This window comes from Thunnus albacares, chromosome 10 (genome assembly GCF_914725855.1).
Source record: "Thunnus albacares chromosome 10, fThuAlb1.1, whole genome shotgun sequence".
In the NCBI taxonomy this organism is placed as follows: domain Eukaryota; kingdom Metazoa; phylum Chordata; class Actinopteri; order Scombriformes; family Scombridae; genus Thunnus; species Thunnus albacares.
Genome location: NC_058115.1, coordinates 12,361,748 through 12,378,600, shown reverse-complemented (window position 1 = coordinate 12,378,600; position 16,853 = coordinate 12,361,748).

Sequence of the window (16,853 nt, the reverse complement as noted above, 5' to 3'; positions counted from 1 at the left end):
ACACACAGGTTTACTTAAGTCACTTTTGGGGTCTATTTACATAGACCTACATTCATTTCCTGGAGACTTACCCTGACCCTAACCATAACCCTAACCATAACCATACCTAACCTTAACCACTGACCTGAAAATCAGCATTTTACCAATTGGGGACACGGCTTTTGTGCCATATTGTACACCCTGTCTGCAATCAACTGGTTGTAAGTCTGGTTTGTGTCCCTGAAAGTGACTTAACACACATACACACACACTATAGAATATAATAACATATAATATACTGAATATAATAGCTATAGAAAATGAGCTGATGCTGACAAGGACTTGTTCTGTTCACTGTTCATTTTTCATAACAATGTACTGTACCTGCTATGCCTTCCTGTCACAGTAGAGGGAGGGGGGTGGGGGGTGGGACTGTCTGTAGGCTGTCATTGATGAAGATCTATGAGCAAACCCTACAATAATCCAGTAGAATGAATGAAGTTAGAAGCCTACAATCACATGTGCCTACCAGAAGACCCCAGTCAACATATGTGATCTTGATGATCAATTATGATATTAGAGAACATTTATTTTCTTTAATAGGAATGAGAGAGAGAGAGACATTACATTACATTATATTAGCTAACTAGCTATTGAGACAATAAGACAACATTAAAACTGCTGTGGTGAGATGGGACCGTTCTTTTAAGTTCAGTGGATGGGACACAAGAACTCGACCGTATTTCACTGATTCTCACATTACTAGCAAAAGGTATCAATGCTAACGATAGCTAGTTGGCACATTTCAAACTGCTAAATAGTTCAAGCCAAGATAGACCCTACTTGCCAAATAGTGTCCAGCAATTCCTAAAGCACATAAATATAAATATAAATATAAAACAAAAATGAACAGTGTATTTATACTTTGTTTGGCCACATACCTAATGTCTGCCTCAAAGTAACTCATCACACTGACTGACTCACGCTGACTGTCGAGTGCCTATACACGGGTATGCGTGCAATTTCACGTGCATGCATCCTTTTACCATAGAAAGGCTCGGTGCCCACACAGTGCTCGCCACCGCGGCAGGAAACCAGGAGGGAGGGAGGGGTGGAGGGCATTGCCTGGGAGCACCAATCTCCCCACCTGATATTTTGATTCAATCAATATACAACAGGAATTTATTTATTTATTTATTAAAAAAATAATTAAAAAAACAAAACAAAAAAACACCTCAGAAAAAGGGCACTTTCTCTCCAGGAGGCCAAACAGCAGGTGCTCAAGATCCCTTTCAGGTCTATCTATGCACGTGTCTGCCTTCCCTTGTCAAACTTTACCCATTTAGTTCTGACAGGTAATGAGGCATCTCATGTCACACATATCATTTAACAGGATCTTATGATGTAATTTATAATTATTTGTATTATTTCAATATAAGGATACTAATGTTTAAACTTGTGTAAAAAACCTTACATGTTAATGTTTTGCCTTATGTTACATTATTGTGAGATATTAGGGGGAGGGTGTTACAGTTTTTTTCTAAGTGAGGGTCCAAAGAATATATTACAGCTTTGATTTTTTTAAAATCAGAACATAAGCCCTCCCCCCCATCCACCTTCCCCCCAATTTTCTCACAGTCCCTAACTGGATACTAGAGCTGTCAAATAAATGGATTAGAGTAAAAACTACAATTTACCTCTGAAATGCAGAATTATAATGCAGAATAATATAGAAACACATACATCAAGTAACATACAATTACCTCCAAATTACATTTATGTGCTTAATTAAGCGTCAACAATGGAAAGAAATATCTTGAGGATCCATCAGGCTTAATTGTGCATTTTCTTCTGATTCCGCAGTACACAGTTATTATAGCCTAGAATATTTTTAATCACAGCACTTGAAAAATGCTCACGTAGCGATGCTATTATTATTATTATTTGATAAAGTATGTTAAATACTTGGTTCTGTATCTGATAAATCCAGACAGCATCAGCACCAGCAGCCCTGCTCCACAGTTACAGACTGAGATCGACTTGTTTTGCCTCTGCCTTTCCTGTGCTATAGACCCGCTGAGACTTGCTGTGCTGTGCCATCAGTAACCTATACAGCGCCGCATGTCAACTCACAAGTGACTGCCACAAATATCAGACAACCCGGATGAGACACTTTATCACATTTCATTGCTTTTCAAACGTATTCGAAGACAAGGACAATGTGATTTATTATTTATACTTCCAAAGCCACCTTATCCTTCTCTGCCAATGGGCAGGCTAAAAATAAACAATTCATTTAGGACTTCTAAGCACAGATAATGGATGCTTTGTGCTTTATTCAGTCTGACATTGCCATCTTAGACATGATGTGCTTTGAAGTACCGTGCATATGTATAATTTAATAATAAACCAAACCAAATCTTCTATATTAACATTGATAGAGAACTGTTGATCTATTCTCCTCTCTTGCTGGAGGAAAATGCATGTTTTTGCATAAAACTTTCATTTTACACTTCAATACAGAAATGCAAAATTGTCAAAGGAGTCTTGTGAAATTGTCACTGGACTGCATGCAGCCTTGAACTGTGTGTGTTTTCTGTGCCTTAATTTAAAGCAATTACAGGTCTCAGAAGCCAGTGGGAGTCTGGGTTACAGGACAAGGTTACCTTGCCAGGCTGCTTATCATGGAGAAAGTGGCCTGCTAGGACAAAGCAATTCAGAATTTTATTATCATTCAAATTAGAACATATAGAGGGGCTTCTATCCGATTGGTGAAATAATGGGAGTCATTTATCTAGGTCTCACCGACCTTTCATTTCCCATTCATGTCTTATTAGTGGAGCATACATCATCATCCTGCCATAATTAAAAAGAGAAAATCAAATTGATTGTGGGAAAAAAAGGCGCATGCAGGTAGAGTTTGAATAGAGCTGCATGTTCTTTGTAGCCTTGTTTCTGTAGTGGACTCTAACTGGCCTTTTCCGTGTTTATTTTCTTTTGTTATTTGGTTTCTTGATCACACAGAAACCCAGGAAGGACACTAACCAGACGTCATCAGCTCTAGGCTAGCCACTGCCATAATCAGAACAAAAGCATATTAGAGTGCCAGTGATTAATGTACCATGAGACTGAAAGAAAAGTTTCTCACGCATATTAGTCTTTGTAATGGATTTATGAAAAACAAAATGAAAGTACCATGAGTTGATGGCTCAGATAAGACAGGATTTATAATGTAAAAGTGTTTTTTTTCTTCAGTTTGGAGTTCTTGTTTTCAAGGCCAAATGGTACTGTGAGAAAACTATGTTATTAAATAACAGACAACAGACAGGATTCTAAATTGAAAGTGATGGCACGGCGCTGCCTGGGATGTTGAAGACAGAGTTTCAGAGGACGCTGAGACATGAGACACCGGTGTGATTATTACTCATCAACACCTGAACGAATTGAATATGGAAGGATGTTGTTATTGCTGCGATCATGTTTACAGATGTCCGCAATGTATTCAGCATCAACAAATTCAGATAGGAACTGAAGGGAAAGTAGTTAACTACTCATCACACTGCAGTTCAATGAGCATAACTCAATAGTGTCTCTCCTCTCTTTTCGATATGAAGCTTGCAATTCACCAGGGGTCCACATTTGGAGAAGATAAATGGGGTGAGAGTTACCCTCAAAGTGGCCCTAATGAGAAATCTGTTGGAGATGCTCATATTTTATCTGCAAAATAGAACAAAACAATTCTCCCCAAAGCCCTCTTAAATGCTAATTGAATAGTAATGCAATGCCTCAGGCATCTTGTTGTCAGCTCATTTGGGCAGTGATTTGTCTCAATCCGTCATAGGATTCTCACTTTTGGCAAGCTCTCAATGAACTGCTCAATGTGCCATTGAAATTCAATTTCATAAATCCCTGTGCTGTACAACAGCCTCTTTGCCAGGCCTGCTCTACACTTAATGCCATCCCAATTCCTCTTTTGCAGGGAGATTTGTTACTTGAAAACACAAAGTTTGCGGAAACAGCATTATCTTCTCTTCTGTTTGATCTGTTTCTCCGCCGCTGAATTAGCAGCCTGGACAGAGGTCCAGCACAGCTTTGTGATTCAAGTAACCTCACAGTTAAAACATATTTAATCGACATTCTTTGTCATGTGAAAATGGATTCCCAGAGAAACATAACAAAGTCTTATCTCACTGCCGCACTAATAAAAATGATGGATAACATGGGAGCCTGAAATGATTGGAGACAATTGGATTTCACCCATATTATGTAATTCAACCGCTGCTTGGAGAACAAGCTGGAGTCTCAGGTTCCTCCTTGACTTCTCTCCTCCAGGCAGGGTTATGAAGAGGTCACAACCAGACCTGTGACAGAAAGAGAAGCTGATTCTCCTTCACCACCACAGCTTTGCTCTATGAACACTGCTGCTTGTAACGCTCAGAATAGATGAAGACAAAGGTTTACCTGCTGTACCGGTATGAAGAAGAGTCCTAAAACTACCATCAAACATAGACAATATTAGTAACTCTGCAGTTATCCCCATGTCTATAGAGAATTTTAGGACCTTTTAGCTCATATTTTTTTCATTGGTTCGCCTTATTTCCAGCAGCAGCAGACAGCTGTCTTCAGTAAATAAGCTCTGATAAACCTGCTGTAGGCCTACGTATCCATCACTGAACAGCAGACACACATATAGCAGTTAGCTAGTGAATATAGGGGAGCACTTAACAGCTGAGGGGCCACATATTTCCCTTAAGGAGCTGGTGGAAACCAAAACAGCGCTAAAAGGAGAGTGAATATATAAAATTACTTACATTCATCAGGTGGACAGAAACACCATTGAATGTTAATGTTCTGTGTCTGCTGGATACATAAAAAGGTTTTCTAACATATGGTGATAATATGTCAATGTTGTGTTTAGAGCTCCTTTCACTTCCGCCAAGTGGCCAGAAAGTAATCTGCTTTGTGTATTAATAAAAAAGTCATAATAGGAAAACACAAGCAAGGCTTCCTGATTTTCTTTATAAATAAACAATTAATAAATTATTTAACACACTATAACATGCTATAGTGTAGTTGTAAACAGATATATGGACATTTTTAAGTGTTTATTAATGTCTTTGTCAATGGCTATAACTCCTCCCATGAAACATGCATAACTAGTGTATAAACAGTTAATGAATGCTTCAACACCGTATAACATATTTGTAATCATATATCGTCAGTAGTTTTAAATTACTTAAACAATTTAACAAACTATTTCTTACAATTTTAAACCCTACACCATCCTAACCAAGTGTGTGTTTCCATCCATCCATTATTCTGTTTTTAGAAAGTGCTTCACTGATTTGAAAACCCTGAAACTCTGAATTACTTTCCAAGAATGTGCTGATGGGCATTGATAATTTATACAACAAAATTAGTGTGTATTTTCTGCTGAGCATAATTGTGTACTGTGTATTCAGAAGCGGGTTTACAAAGTTATCTTGATAACTTTTTTGACTGAAACCTGGAACCTCAGAAAAAGCAATAAAATGTTAACTGTAGATTACTTGTCAGGAGTGAATGATTGGAGATTATTGTTTATGCTGCTGAGTATGAATGTGCATCCTATATCTATGAATCATGAAACTCTATGAATTAAATTTATTGAACACTACTGAAGATATATAATTACAGCTATATTATACTGTGTTTTCAAGCATTCATTGATTGTTTATATACCTGTTATGAATGCTTCAAAATGAGGAGTTACAGTTGTTAACAAAGACATTAATAAACACATAAAAATGTACTTAAATCTTTTTACAACTACACTACAATGTGTTATAGTGTGTTTAATAGTTGTATTTATACTGCTTATGAATGCTGAATAGGGTGGGGGTACAAATAAAGTGTGATCAACATGGTACAAGCATAATCTTTACACTAGGGGTATTAACGTCTGAGACTGTGGGCCTCCTCTTAGACAAAGCTTGGAAAAATGCACCTCTTCACCCCCCATTAGTTTACTTGCTTAGTTTTGCTCAGTTCCTGGATGCCTATGGGATCATGATTATGTTATTTGATCCCATAGACACTCAATAATTGAGTCATGATAGCCTAATATTGCTTTTTGACATACTTCAGACTACACCGAATACATTAAAAAGTATGTCCTAAGGCATTTATTAGTTTCTGACTCTGGGAAAGGGTGAGAAACTTATTGTATCTCTGAACTATCTCTTTAACCAAATCACACACATTTAGGCTATTCTATGTGATCTCCCTTTGATAACTAATGTAATAACTAATGTAATATTTTTTCACTTCCATTCACTGAAACTGATTGGAGCCCCCCTAGGGAGGCCCGCCTCCCACTTTGAAAACCTCTGCTTTAGACCACACAGAATGAAATTTGGCTTGAGTTCAATGCATTTCAATGCAGGAGTTGCCAGGTCAGAAAACACTGTGGGACTACTGCTGCAGTTATTGTTTTTTGTTTATATGATTAATAATACCAACACCAAGTTTGCCTTATTAATAATATAGACAGATCCCATTACATGTAATATTTGGCAATCAATAAATGACTTGTTTTCCCCTTATAATTACTAATATTATGTTCAATTTTGACACATGCAGTGAGCAGTTTGCATAAGAAATAAAAGTGGTATTTGTTATCTAACAGCATTTTTGAAATATATTTTAATTACTGATAAAATATGTACCGTCTCTGTTGTGCACAGCGTGTCAGCTTTCATTTGCAGGCTTACCCGCCACCCCCTCGTCCCTTTTAAATTCATTTGCCACCTCTGAAGTTCAGCTTCAGTCCAGCAGTCCCTCTCAGTGTGGGGTGACGGAGCAGGTTAATTGCTGAATTTTGATTGTCATGCTGTAACAGATGAATGTCGAGGATAAAGTATGGCGTTAACAGATAGATAACAGATTGCTATCTATTGCTCGCAGCACTCTGGTGTGGCATAATGGTGTCAGAGTGAAGAAATTTTAATCACAGAGGTATGTAATGACATAAATCTACATATCATGGATGAGTAAAAATAATAGATGGACTCCTTCTAGCCGAACAAATACTCTGCATGTACTGTATATGTCAATGAACTGCATCATCCTCATTTCATGATGTTAAATTTAATCCAGCTCCCATATCCCTGAGCTAGTGGGATTTAAAGCGCCCACTCAAAATATGACTCAGAGATTTAAAAAACACATTCATACTGTATGTTACAATACATCAAAGAATTGACCTTTAGGACTTTTGGGTCCTAACAAATATTGAAGACATACCACTGAACTTTTTTTTCCTTCTAAAAGAGTTTGAACTATTTCTGTCACAGCTTAAAGAATAGTTCCTGTTATTTTCTACTTTAAACTTGAAACCTCTGGCCATCCTGACAGTTGATTGTGTTCAAGACTGTTCATTTTCCACATCCAATAGGCCACCAAATTGTACGTCTTTTAAATCTAAACAGTAATTTTTATTGTTTCTTCATTTTAGCATGTTTCAATAATTTCCTAGATAAAAGAGGCTCCATATGGATACAGACTAATGCAAATCACTTTAGATAATAGTATTTGTTTTCTGTACAAATCAGATTAATTGACCTTGTATGATGGATCCTCCTTGCAGGGCACCTGTCAGTCGCCACATGACACAACTATTTTCTGCTTTTGGCTGGATTTGTCATTGGTTGACAACACTAAGGAAAGAAATATTATACCACATCATCGCAGGATTACACATTATTTTTCGTTGTTGCCGATGCCTAAGCCCTGTCTAAGCCCTCGTTATGTTTAATGGTGTGAGTTATTGCCTGCCCTGAGCATTGTAACTCACGGGACGCAGAGCATAGAACATTTATAGACCCTTCAGTCGTTATACAGGCCGAGGCGGACTTCTGCAGTAAGCAGGGGATAAAAGAATAGAAACATTCCTCATTGTGGTGCTGCTCTGTGATACCTGAATTTTAAAATTCTCACCTCAGGATAAGATGATTTAAATAATTAAAGTTCTTTACTACACTGTTTTTGCAAACAGTCTTAGCTTTTCAAGCTTGCAGTGTTTATAGAGAGTATTCCAGAAGGATCCACTGAAGTGAAGTGGACAGGTCGTATTAGGGGTCAACCCATTATCCCTACTAATGTGCTGTGAGATTGGTAGCTAATTGATATTGCATGCTAATTGATATTAGCTCTGGGCTGATATTACCAGCCTTAGGCTTTACATACTGTCTACACAGATAGAGTTAAGAGAAATGTGGGGCAAAACTCATTTAATTCAATCTTCCTTTCTCTCCACGGTTATGTCTTGGTGATTTATGTTTGATACTCTGAGGGTGCTTTCACACCTACCTTGTTTGGTCCAGACTGTCAGACTTTTCAGTTTGAACTGAACCAAAATTACAGACCTCAGACCATGGTCCGATGAAAAGAGGTGGTCTTGGTCCAGATCAAACTGAACTATGGTTCGGTTCGTCTCTAGTGTGAAAACACTTTTTGGATGGTTCGGACTTTCAGACCAATTACAGGAAATTCCAGGATGCTATCATCAGAACAGGGAAAAGGAAAAATGAGCCGCAGTAGCATATGGGGAGAGGAGGAGAACACATTTGTAATTGAAATGTGATATGACAACATTATAAAAAGTAAGCTGGAAAAAATGCATTTTCGGAGAGGATGAGAGACTGAGAATATGAGCGGATGGGAGGGCAACGCCACCCGAAGATAAAGGAACTGCAGCATGTATAGTATAATAATATAATATAGTGACAATGAAATGAATCTCTCCCTCAATTTTTCCCTGTTGATTCAAACAGCGATAGAAGGCTACCTGCCAAATTGACAGAATGCCAACACTATGTCAGACGCACAACCGTCTACAAACCAATCAATGTCAAGTATAAGGAAATGCAGCCCTCGTAGGTGATGATGACAGGATGTAGGTATGTCATGTAAAGTTCTGTAGTGCACTGGCATAATTGCAATGTGAAACCAAAACTAACTGGATCAAATTTATACAATGTAACAAAAACATGAACCTTGGTTCAGTCCTTGGTTCAGTCTTTGAGGTGTGAAAAGGCCCTGAAGCTCAAGTGCAGGAAATTAAACCACACAATCTCTAGCGGCAGAGGGAGGAGGATGCTGTCAGCTTGGTAGTAGTGAGGACCTGAGCAGGGGAGCGAGCAAAACTACAAGTTGGACAGAGACAAATAGAAAAACAGATTCCTGTGAGGCGAAGAGGAGCGTAAGCGTCATTATTCCAATTTATAACCACAAGAACTATCACTGGAAATGGGTTCTAAGTGTAAATCCACATTGTTCGGTTGATTTGCATTCAGTAGTATGAATAGATAAAGCTGTGTTAGCTACAACAGGCATGACTATAAGACATCCAAAGCTGACAGCCAAGACAAATTCTTTGCCTGTTTTATACCAGAAAATGACTTCAATGCATAAAAAACTCTGTTCAGCTTAAGACAGGAGGTCATTACTTACTGTCTATCTCTGAGGGTAAAGGCTTTATGTACAGTACAGTGGGACACTATAGGCTACATCCACACAGAGAGGTAACAAAAACGTATGTCAGCAGAACTTTGGTTTACAGTACTGTTTAAAATTACTGCCTTAATATTAGCACTTTGAATTGTACTAACCTGTGTAAAAGACATATGACTCCCATCAAAGTGAAACACGTTTAGATTGCCAGTCAACCAAAACTCTTTTAGCCTAATATGTGAAATTTTGTGCACTCTACTGAGAAAATGTAATAAATGACTCATCACATTTATTTAATTTCTCAGCCCAGCTCTAAACAACTTTAAAGACACTGTGATGGCAGCACCCGCAGCTGATTTAACTGATCACAACTGATTTAAAAGTTGGTTAGTTAACTTGAGTAGTTTTGACAGTACATTAGTTCTATTTTGTACTATTGTACAGTCAACACTTAAGTTTGTTTTTAGTTAAGTTGTCTTAAGTTGTTCTAATTTGTATTTCTTGACTTACCAGTGCTGAGGGTGCTGCTGGAGGCCCTTGCCAGGCCTGAACAGCTTTGCTCCATAAAGCAGAACTGTTCAATATCAAGGAAACTATAAAAGAAGGAAGGGTCTTTACGTCATAATACCGACGTTCTGATGCTTTGCTTGGCATCAGACTGCCAGTTCTATTGAAGCCTATGGGAAATGCATGGAGAAGCACACTAAAACCCAACATACCGACGTCGTATGACCTTTGATGAAGAAATGCCTCTACTAAATGAAAGAACACACTTCAGAGAATATTGACTGCTTTTTCCAAATGTGCTTATTTGTTTATTTGCTGTTGGTCTTCAATTAGTATCCAAAGATGATTATAGGCCGAGAGCTTTCAAGTGTGGCACCAATGTGCGTTCACGCACTTCACAGTGATGTAATGATCCTTCCTTCCTTTATAATTTTCTAGTTCAATACAGGGAAGTGGCCAATTAGATTCTACCAAATGCCTGCCACATTATAAGGGGAGATGTGTTTGTTTCTTTAGAATATACTGTATTAGATTTCAATACTTTTGTTTTGGTTAATATTTAAATAAGTAAACCTCTTGAGAAATTTTTGTTATTTGTAGTTCAGTCGGCAGTGTGTTGTTTGTGTTACCCGTTTTGTTTCTAAATTGTCTGATCAGACATTATATATGTTCCCCTTAGGTCAGGTTGGTCTGTTCAGCTTGTTAATTTGACATGGCCTGAGTTAAGTTGTGTTTAGGTGACCTCTTTTATGGGCCCAGAACATCTGTTACACATTTTTGTAAAAGTGTGTAACAGATCTCTCCAACTCTGAACAAACCAGATGATTCCTGAATGAAGGCTTACAGCCTAAATATAGGTGAAGTGGCTAGCTGGCAATTAAGAGGACACAACATGTAAAGAAAGACAACAGCAAACTCCTCAAATTGTATTTGAGTGCTACTGACATTAGTAGCTGTAATGTAATTACTGAGTTTCAAACTGTAATCTCTACCACTACACTACTCATTAAAATATAACCTTTAATGTTACTAAGTAATGCTTTACTGAACACTGAACATTTTATAAACATGTGCTGTTAAGACAATAAAATGCAAATGATTCATCCTTAATCAATGACTCGATTATTATTCAGGCTTTTGTCAGTTTCACCTTGCTTGTTATCAGCTTCAGAACTCCTCTTGAGTTTAACTTGTAAGTTTTAAAGAACATCTTAATTATGCTCACTGGCGTACTTCCCAGCATGCAGTGCATTTGAATTAACTCTCCAGAATCTTTTCCTTCTCATCATTTGGGCAAAGTCACAGGGTGGAGACTTTTTCAGCCTGTTTGCTGAGTAAATCATAGAACAATTTCTGATGAAAATGAAAATTATAGTTACTGTGATGAAAATGATTATCTGCTAACTATCTAAAGTGAGGTAAAGCAGATATATTTTAATAAACATGGCTATAATGTTCTCTTTCAATGTTGGAATTGCTTACTTTGCTGGAGCTATATAGTATTACTTTATGGTTTCACCATTACCTTTTTCATTTTTTTTAGTATAAAGTTATTGTTCAACTTTGTTTCTGTCAACATACAAAATGGGTACAACCGTGTTTACAAAGTTAGTTTCAGTCAGTATCTCCGTTAGCAACACAAAGACTGCAATGCTAAGTGATAGTTTGTTATGTAACAATTTACAAAACAGTGCACAAAATTGTGCGTAATTACTAAGGAACAAGTGAGGAACGAGTCAGGAACAACCTGATAATTGATGAATCGTTAACCAGTACTTCCTTAATAATTCCTAATGGAGGACTATAGAGTAGATAATGATGGGTTACTAGAAAACACACTGGGAGATAATGAATATTTAGGTAATTATTAGTTCATGAATATCTGCAAATCAATCAAACTGACCACTTTCTCCATGCGTCGTTCCTGATGAACTCTGAACCAGCTGCTGAGCGGCAAAAACCAAAAACGACTCATTTATTAGTAATTAGTTACTGTTTTTGTGTACCACATGTAAAGTGATACATAATACTGAGAAGTTACAGCGTAGTCCCTCATTACTTCTTATTATCTTACAACTACTTACCCTTTTTGTGCCCCCTCAAATAAAGTGATACATAATACTGAGAAGTTACAACGTAGTCCCTCATTACTTCTTATTATGTTACGACTGATTGTTACTGGTTAGTTCCTCATTACTTCATCATTGTCTTTATAATTGGTTCCTTAACAAAAAATCAGAGACAGCAGGATTCTTAACAAGTGTTTTATTCATCATATTCAGACATATACATTAATATTCATGTCCATGATATATTCTGTAGCATTGATGATGCTGACACCTTAAAATGAATTAGGCTAAGCTTAAAGATTTTATCATGGAGCTGTGTGGAAAGGCAATAACACCAAACTGCTTTCACAAACTGCATTGAGAATTCATATATTTTTTTTAAAAAACAGCAAAATAATAAATAGTTTGAAATGTATTTCAACCCATTTGTGTTGATGAGCACAACTGTACAGTCCTACCACACCAGGAGAGACGGACAGAGAGCAGGCGCAGACTTTAGCAAACACTTCAGGTAGGCAAACAAGCTGAGGTTAAGTGTCATATTTATTGTATTTTATCATGTAAATATTCTGAAAAAATCTATGGTCCCCTGAGCGACACTACACACTAGCCAAACAGCTTTGTATATTGTGCAAAGCTTCAGGTCCACCACTCACAAATGTAACATTAACCTACTATAACAGTGGATTAGTAAATGATATAGTTTAGCCTTCCTGGCGCCTTCTTACAGACTTTGCATTAATGTGTAGCAGAACTAATTAGCATGGAACTTGTTGCAGGGGGGACTGTTGATGTTGAGAGACTGTGTTGAGGCTGATGTGATTCCGTTTAAGGTGAAAGTTTTCCCAAACTGTTCCAAAGCTTTACTCTACAGTTATAAAACCATTCACGTTGCATAGATTTAGTTTCATGTTGGGTATAATTAAATTTTCCAGTGTGAGAGGCCGTCGTTGCTTCAGCGTTGAAGAGCTGATGCTGCTTAAGAAAGTTGGTGAAATCAAGGTGGGAGGACAGACTGAAGGACCAGCAGCTGCCCATGGTGTCACCGACAGAGAATAAGATTAATTGAACATTCTTAACCGATTATAAATAAGAAATATATGCATTAATATATCATAATATGCCTGCAAGTAAGCCATTTAGTATAACTGTAGCCGATAGTATATGCCTATGACATGTGGATGTGAATATTAATGTAGGCTATGTGCCCTGAATATGATGATTAAAATATTTTATAAGAATCCTGCTGGTCTCTGGTCTGTCATTAAACTAATTGTGAATCCCCCAGTAAAAACCAAGTACCTACATGTTAATTTTGATACTTTACACTGTGGGTAAGTAAAGGCTTGAAGTAATGAGGGACTTTCTCAGTATTATGTGCCACTTTACTTGAGAAGGCACGAAAAGGGTAAGTATTCCTCGGATAATGATGAAGTAATGAGGAATACGGTGTAACTTCTCAGTATTATGTATCACTTTACATGTGGTACACAAAAACACCAACTAATTAGTAATGAATGAGTCGTTAATGGTTTTGTGCCGGTCAGCCGCTGGTTCAGAGTTAGTCAGGAATGACTCATCACGAAAGTGGTCAGTATGATCGATTCACAGATATTCATGAAATAATCATTATGTCATCATCTCCCAATCTGTTCACTAGTAACTCATCATTATCTACTATATCCTATATCCTCGGTTAGGAATTATTAGTACTTGTACTTGTTAACGATTCATCAGGTCATTCCTCATTTGTTCCTGACTCGTTCCTTTGTAACTACGCATGACTTTGTGTTTCGTATTGTCAAGTGTTACTGTTTGTTAGCTATATCCTGAGGAAATGGAGTGTTTTTTTGTGTTGAGAGTGAATTAGTTTGAAGAAACCCTGCAGTGGTTTCCGCCTTAGTTTGGCTCATTTGGTCACATAAGAGCAATCAGAAAGCAATTGTACTTGGCTATGGAGCGAAACAATTGGACGTTGCTGGGAGTAAATTTGTTGTGGCCATTGTTCACATTCACATTCAAGCTATTTCACCAAATGCCTCTTAACTAATGTGTGCTTTTTGGACAATGGCCACAGCCTTTTAAGTGTTTTCCAAACATGAATATGCAAAAAGACATTCTTTGAATATGACTACCTGACAAAAGCAAGAACATTTCATTTGTTTACAGTCTAATTGTCATGGTTTTGACCAATATATTGTACCTTAAGTTTAACATAACATTGTACTCACCATTGTCATTGTACAGTAGAGACTGTGGACACAAGGACTCCAGTGGAAACAGCTTTACAATGTAATGCAGTTAGGCCATGGTGATATGAGCCTAAAGGCTTTTATAGTAAACAGTCCGAACACAATCCATGCATCACAAACTGTCATTTTCTAGACTGAAACAGAGCAGGTGTGAAAAGTTTCCATAATAATACATTACATCTATCCAACCTTTCCATTTCTGCCACCTCTGTATCCAACGTGCAGGATAATGAATTACCTACAGTAAATACCATTTTCATACTTATTAACATATCATTTTCATAATCACTTATATATATTTTCACTGCTTTGTTTACAGTGGGTTGTGAGCAGGGCCATAGCCAGGATTATAGAAATACTGAGGTCATAGGTCTGAGTTCTCCCAACACATCTATGACCACCAATTTTGGCCAGACAACAAAAAAACAGTCTCTTGTTGGATATTTAATATTTGTATCAGTCAGTTAACTGTTCGATTATATTTTCTGTATTTTTTAAATTCCTTGCATTAGTAAGGAGCACTGCCAGAAATAAAATACTGAGAAAGAGAAATACTGAACCATATTTTTTGTTATTGGCCTTAGAAGTAGTCCAATTTAAACATATTGAGTTTTAAAACACTGGAAATGGCCTACTGTATAAGATACACAACACCTGTCATAATTACTACATCTGCTAGATGGTGTCTGTCACTCAAACGTAACTATAGGTGGTTTTTAGTGACTGACAATATGATCTACTGTGTTATTTTTTTGGGAGGACAGGCTTGTTGTTCTCAACATAGCTAACATGCAGTATGTGGGCCACGAGCCCTGCAGCCTCACTGCTTGCCAAGAGTGTTATGAGATGAGATGCTGTACATGACATTCCGCTACCTCAGTTTCCATGGATACCGCACCTGATTAGACATGAAGTCATGCATGTGCCCTCTGGATTGTGACAGCAAGACGATCTGGATGACATCTCTCCAAGAGCCTGTACTACTCAGAAAACAACACGAAGAAAACCAACACAACTGTGCTGTTTATTAGCCTGCAAACATGTAATCGTCTTTTATCCTGTTTAATTCTCTCAACCACCCAGTGATGCACGGAGATGTTGACTTTCTTTCTTTCCTGTTGATCTGCCGCTTTGGGTTCATGATCAAATGTTTGACAATCTAGAGATGTAATCGACTCCCCCTCACCCCCCCATCTTTATTCTCTATTTAAATCCTTTATTCACTTTTCACATTCACTGGCTCCATTCCCTATTCCCCCTGCTCAGCATGCATGAAGCAGACAGCACAGGGAGCCCAGAGATCCATAATCCCCTTACAGGAGAGAAGTGGATGGCTTTAATGATTCAAATCTTGTCAATGAGCACCTTCTCGGATTTGAAATGAGAAATTTGAAGGCCTGTTGGAATTAGCCCAAACCAGGGCCACACTCACCACATCAGCATTCCCCTCAATCAATGGTCATTGACTGCAGCAAGTAGGTGCTTAATCATTTTTAATTAGAGATAATCAGACATCTTGTCCATTCTAGTTACAAGAGGGCAAAATCGAGGTCTGCTAGGATCAAAGTTCTCAATTTGACATTCTGACTCCAATTTCTTTAATTTGACAACATTGTTAATCCAAGATTTTTTTCCTTGTACATAGCAGGTAAATCAGCATCAACAAACTATACGTGATTACCCTTCGAAAGGAGGAAGTGGGATGTGTTACCTGTTTGGAAGCTAATTTATTGTGCACAACAACAACAAAACTGAAAAAATTCAGAGCAAAACTGAGAGTGAAGTGGAGTCTGACTGCTCAGACCCAGCTCGTGCTGGGTGTGGCAGTGCAGTCTCTCTCACTGGTAGTATGTCTAGTAATGAGGCCCTGTGAAGCCGTGGCTCTCACCCCTCACTGGGCCCTCATACATCATTAATGTTCCCACATCATAGTCCTGATAATTACTGGGGACGTGAATGTCACCTCAGTCATGCCTCCTCAACAGAGGATGACAGCACAAGGTCTGTGGTCTGCCAGACGTGCCATGAGTGCGCCGCATCTCGCACCCTTTCCTCACACGCACACGCACTCAGTCTCTCCACACGCTTGAAAAAGTACCTACTTTACCCAAAGTGAACCATATGTGTCCTTGTATACACATGGGATGCTTGCAGCCCGTCCTCACAAGAAAAATTACAGAATATGACTAAAATTCAGCCAGTAAAAGTGACCTATACTTATGTTTAATTATGTATAATAATGACCGAGTGAAGTGACGCAGTTCAGATGGCGTCAATATGAGGGGACAATTTGCCTTATTAGTAGTTGGGTGGATGGCTAGATAGTTAGATGTTTGCTTCTCGTTTCCAACTGCAAGTCAGGACATTCTTTTTAAAAAAACGTAAGTGATCATTTTAACCCAAACCATGATCTTTCCCTAACCCTAACCAAGTGGTTTTTGTGTCGGATGTGTTTGATACTTGACTCCTTTGGCTTTGTTCCAGTAGACTGTTCGACTGCTCGAGTATGCAAGAACACTTGCATACTCACTTGGGTAGTAGTAGGTGGTAGTAT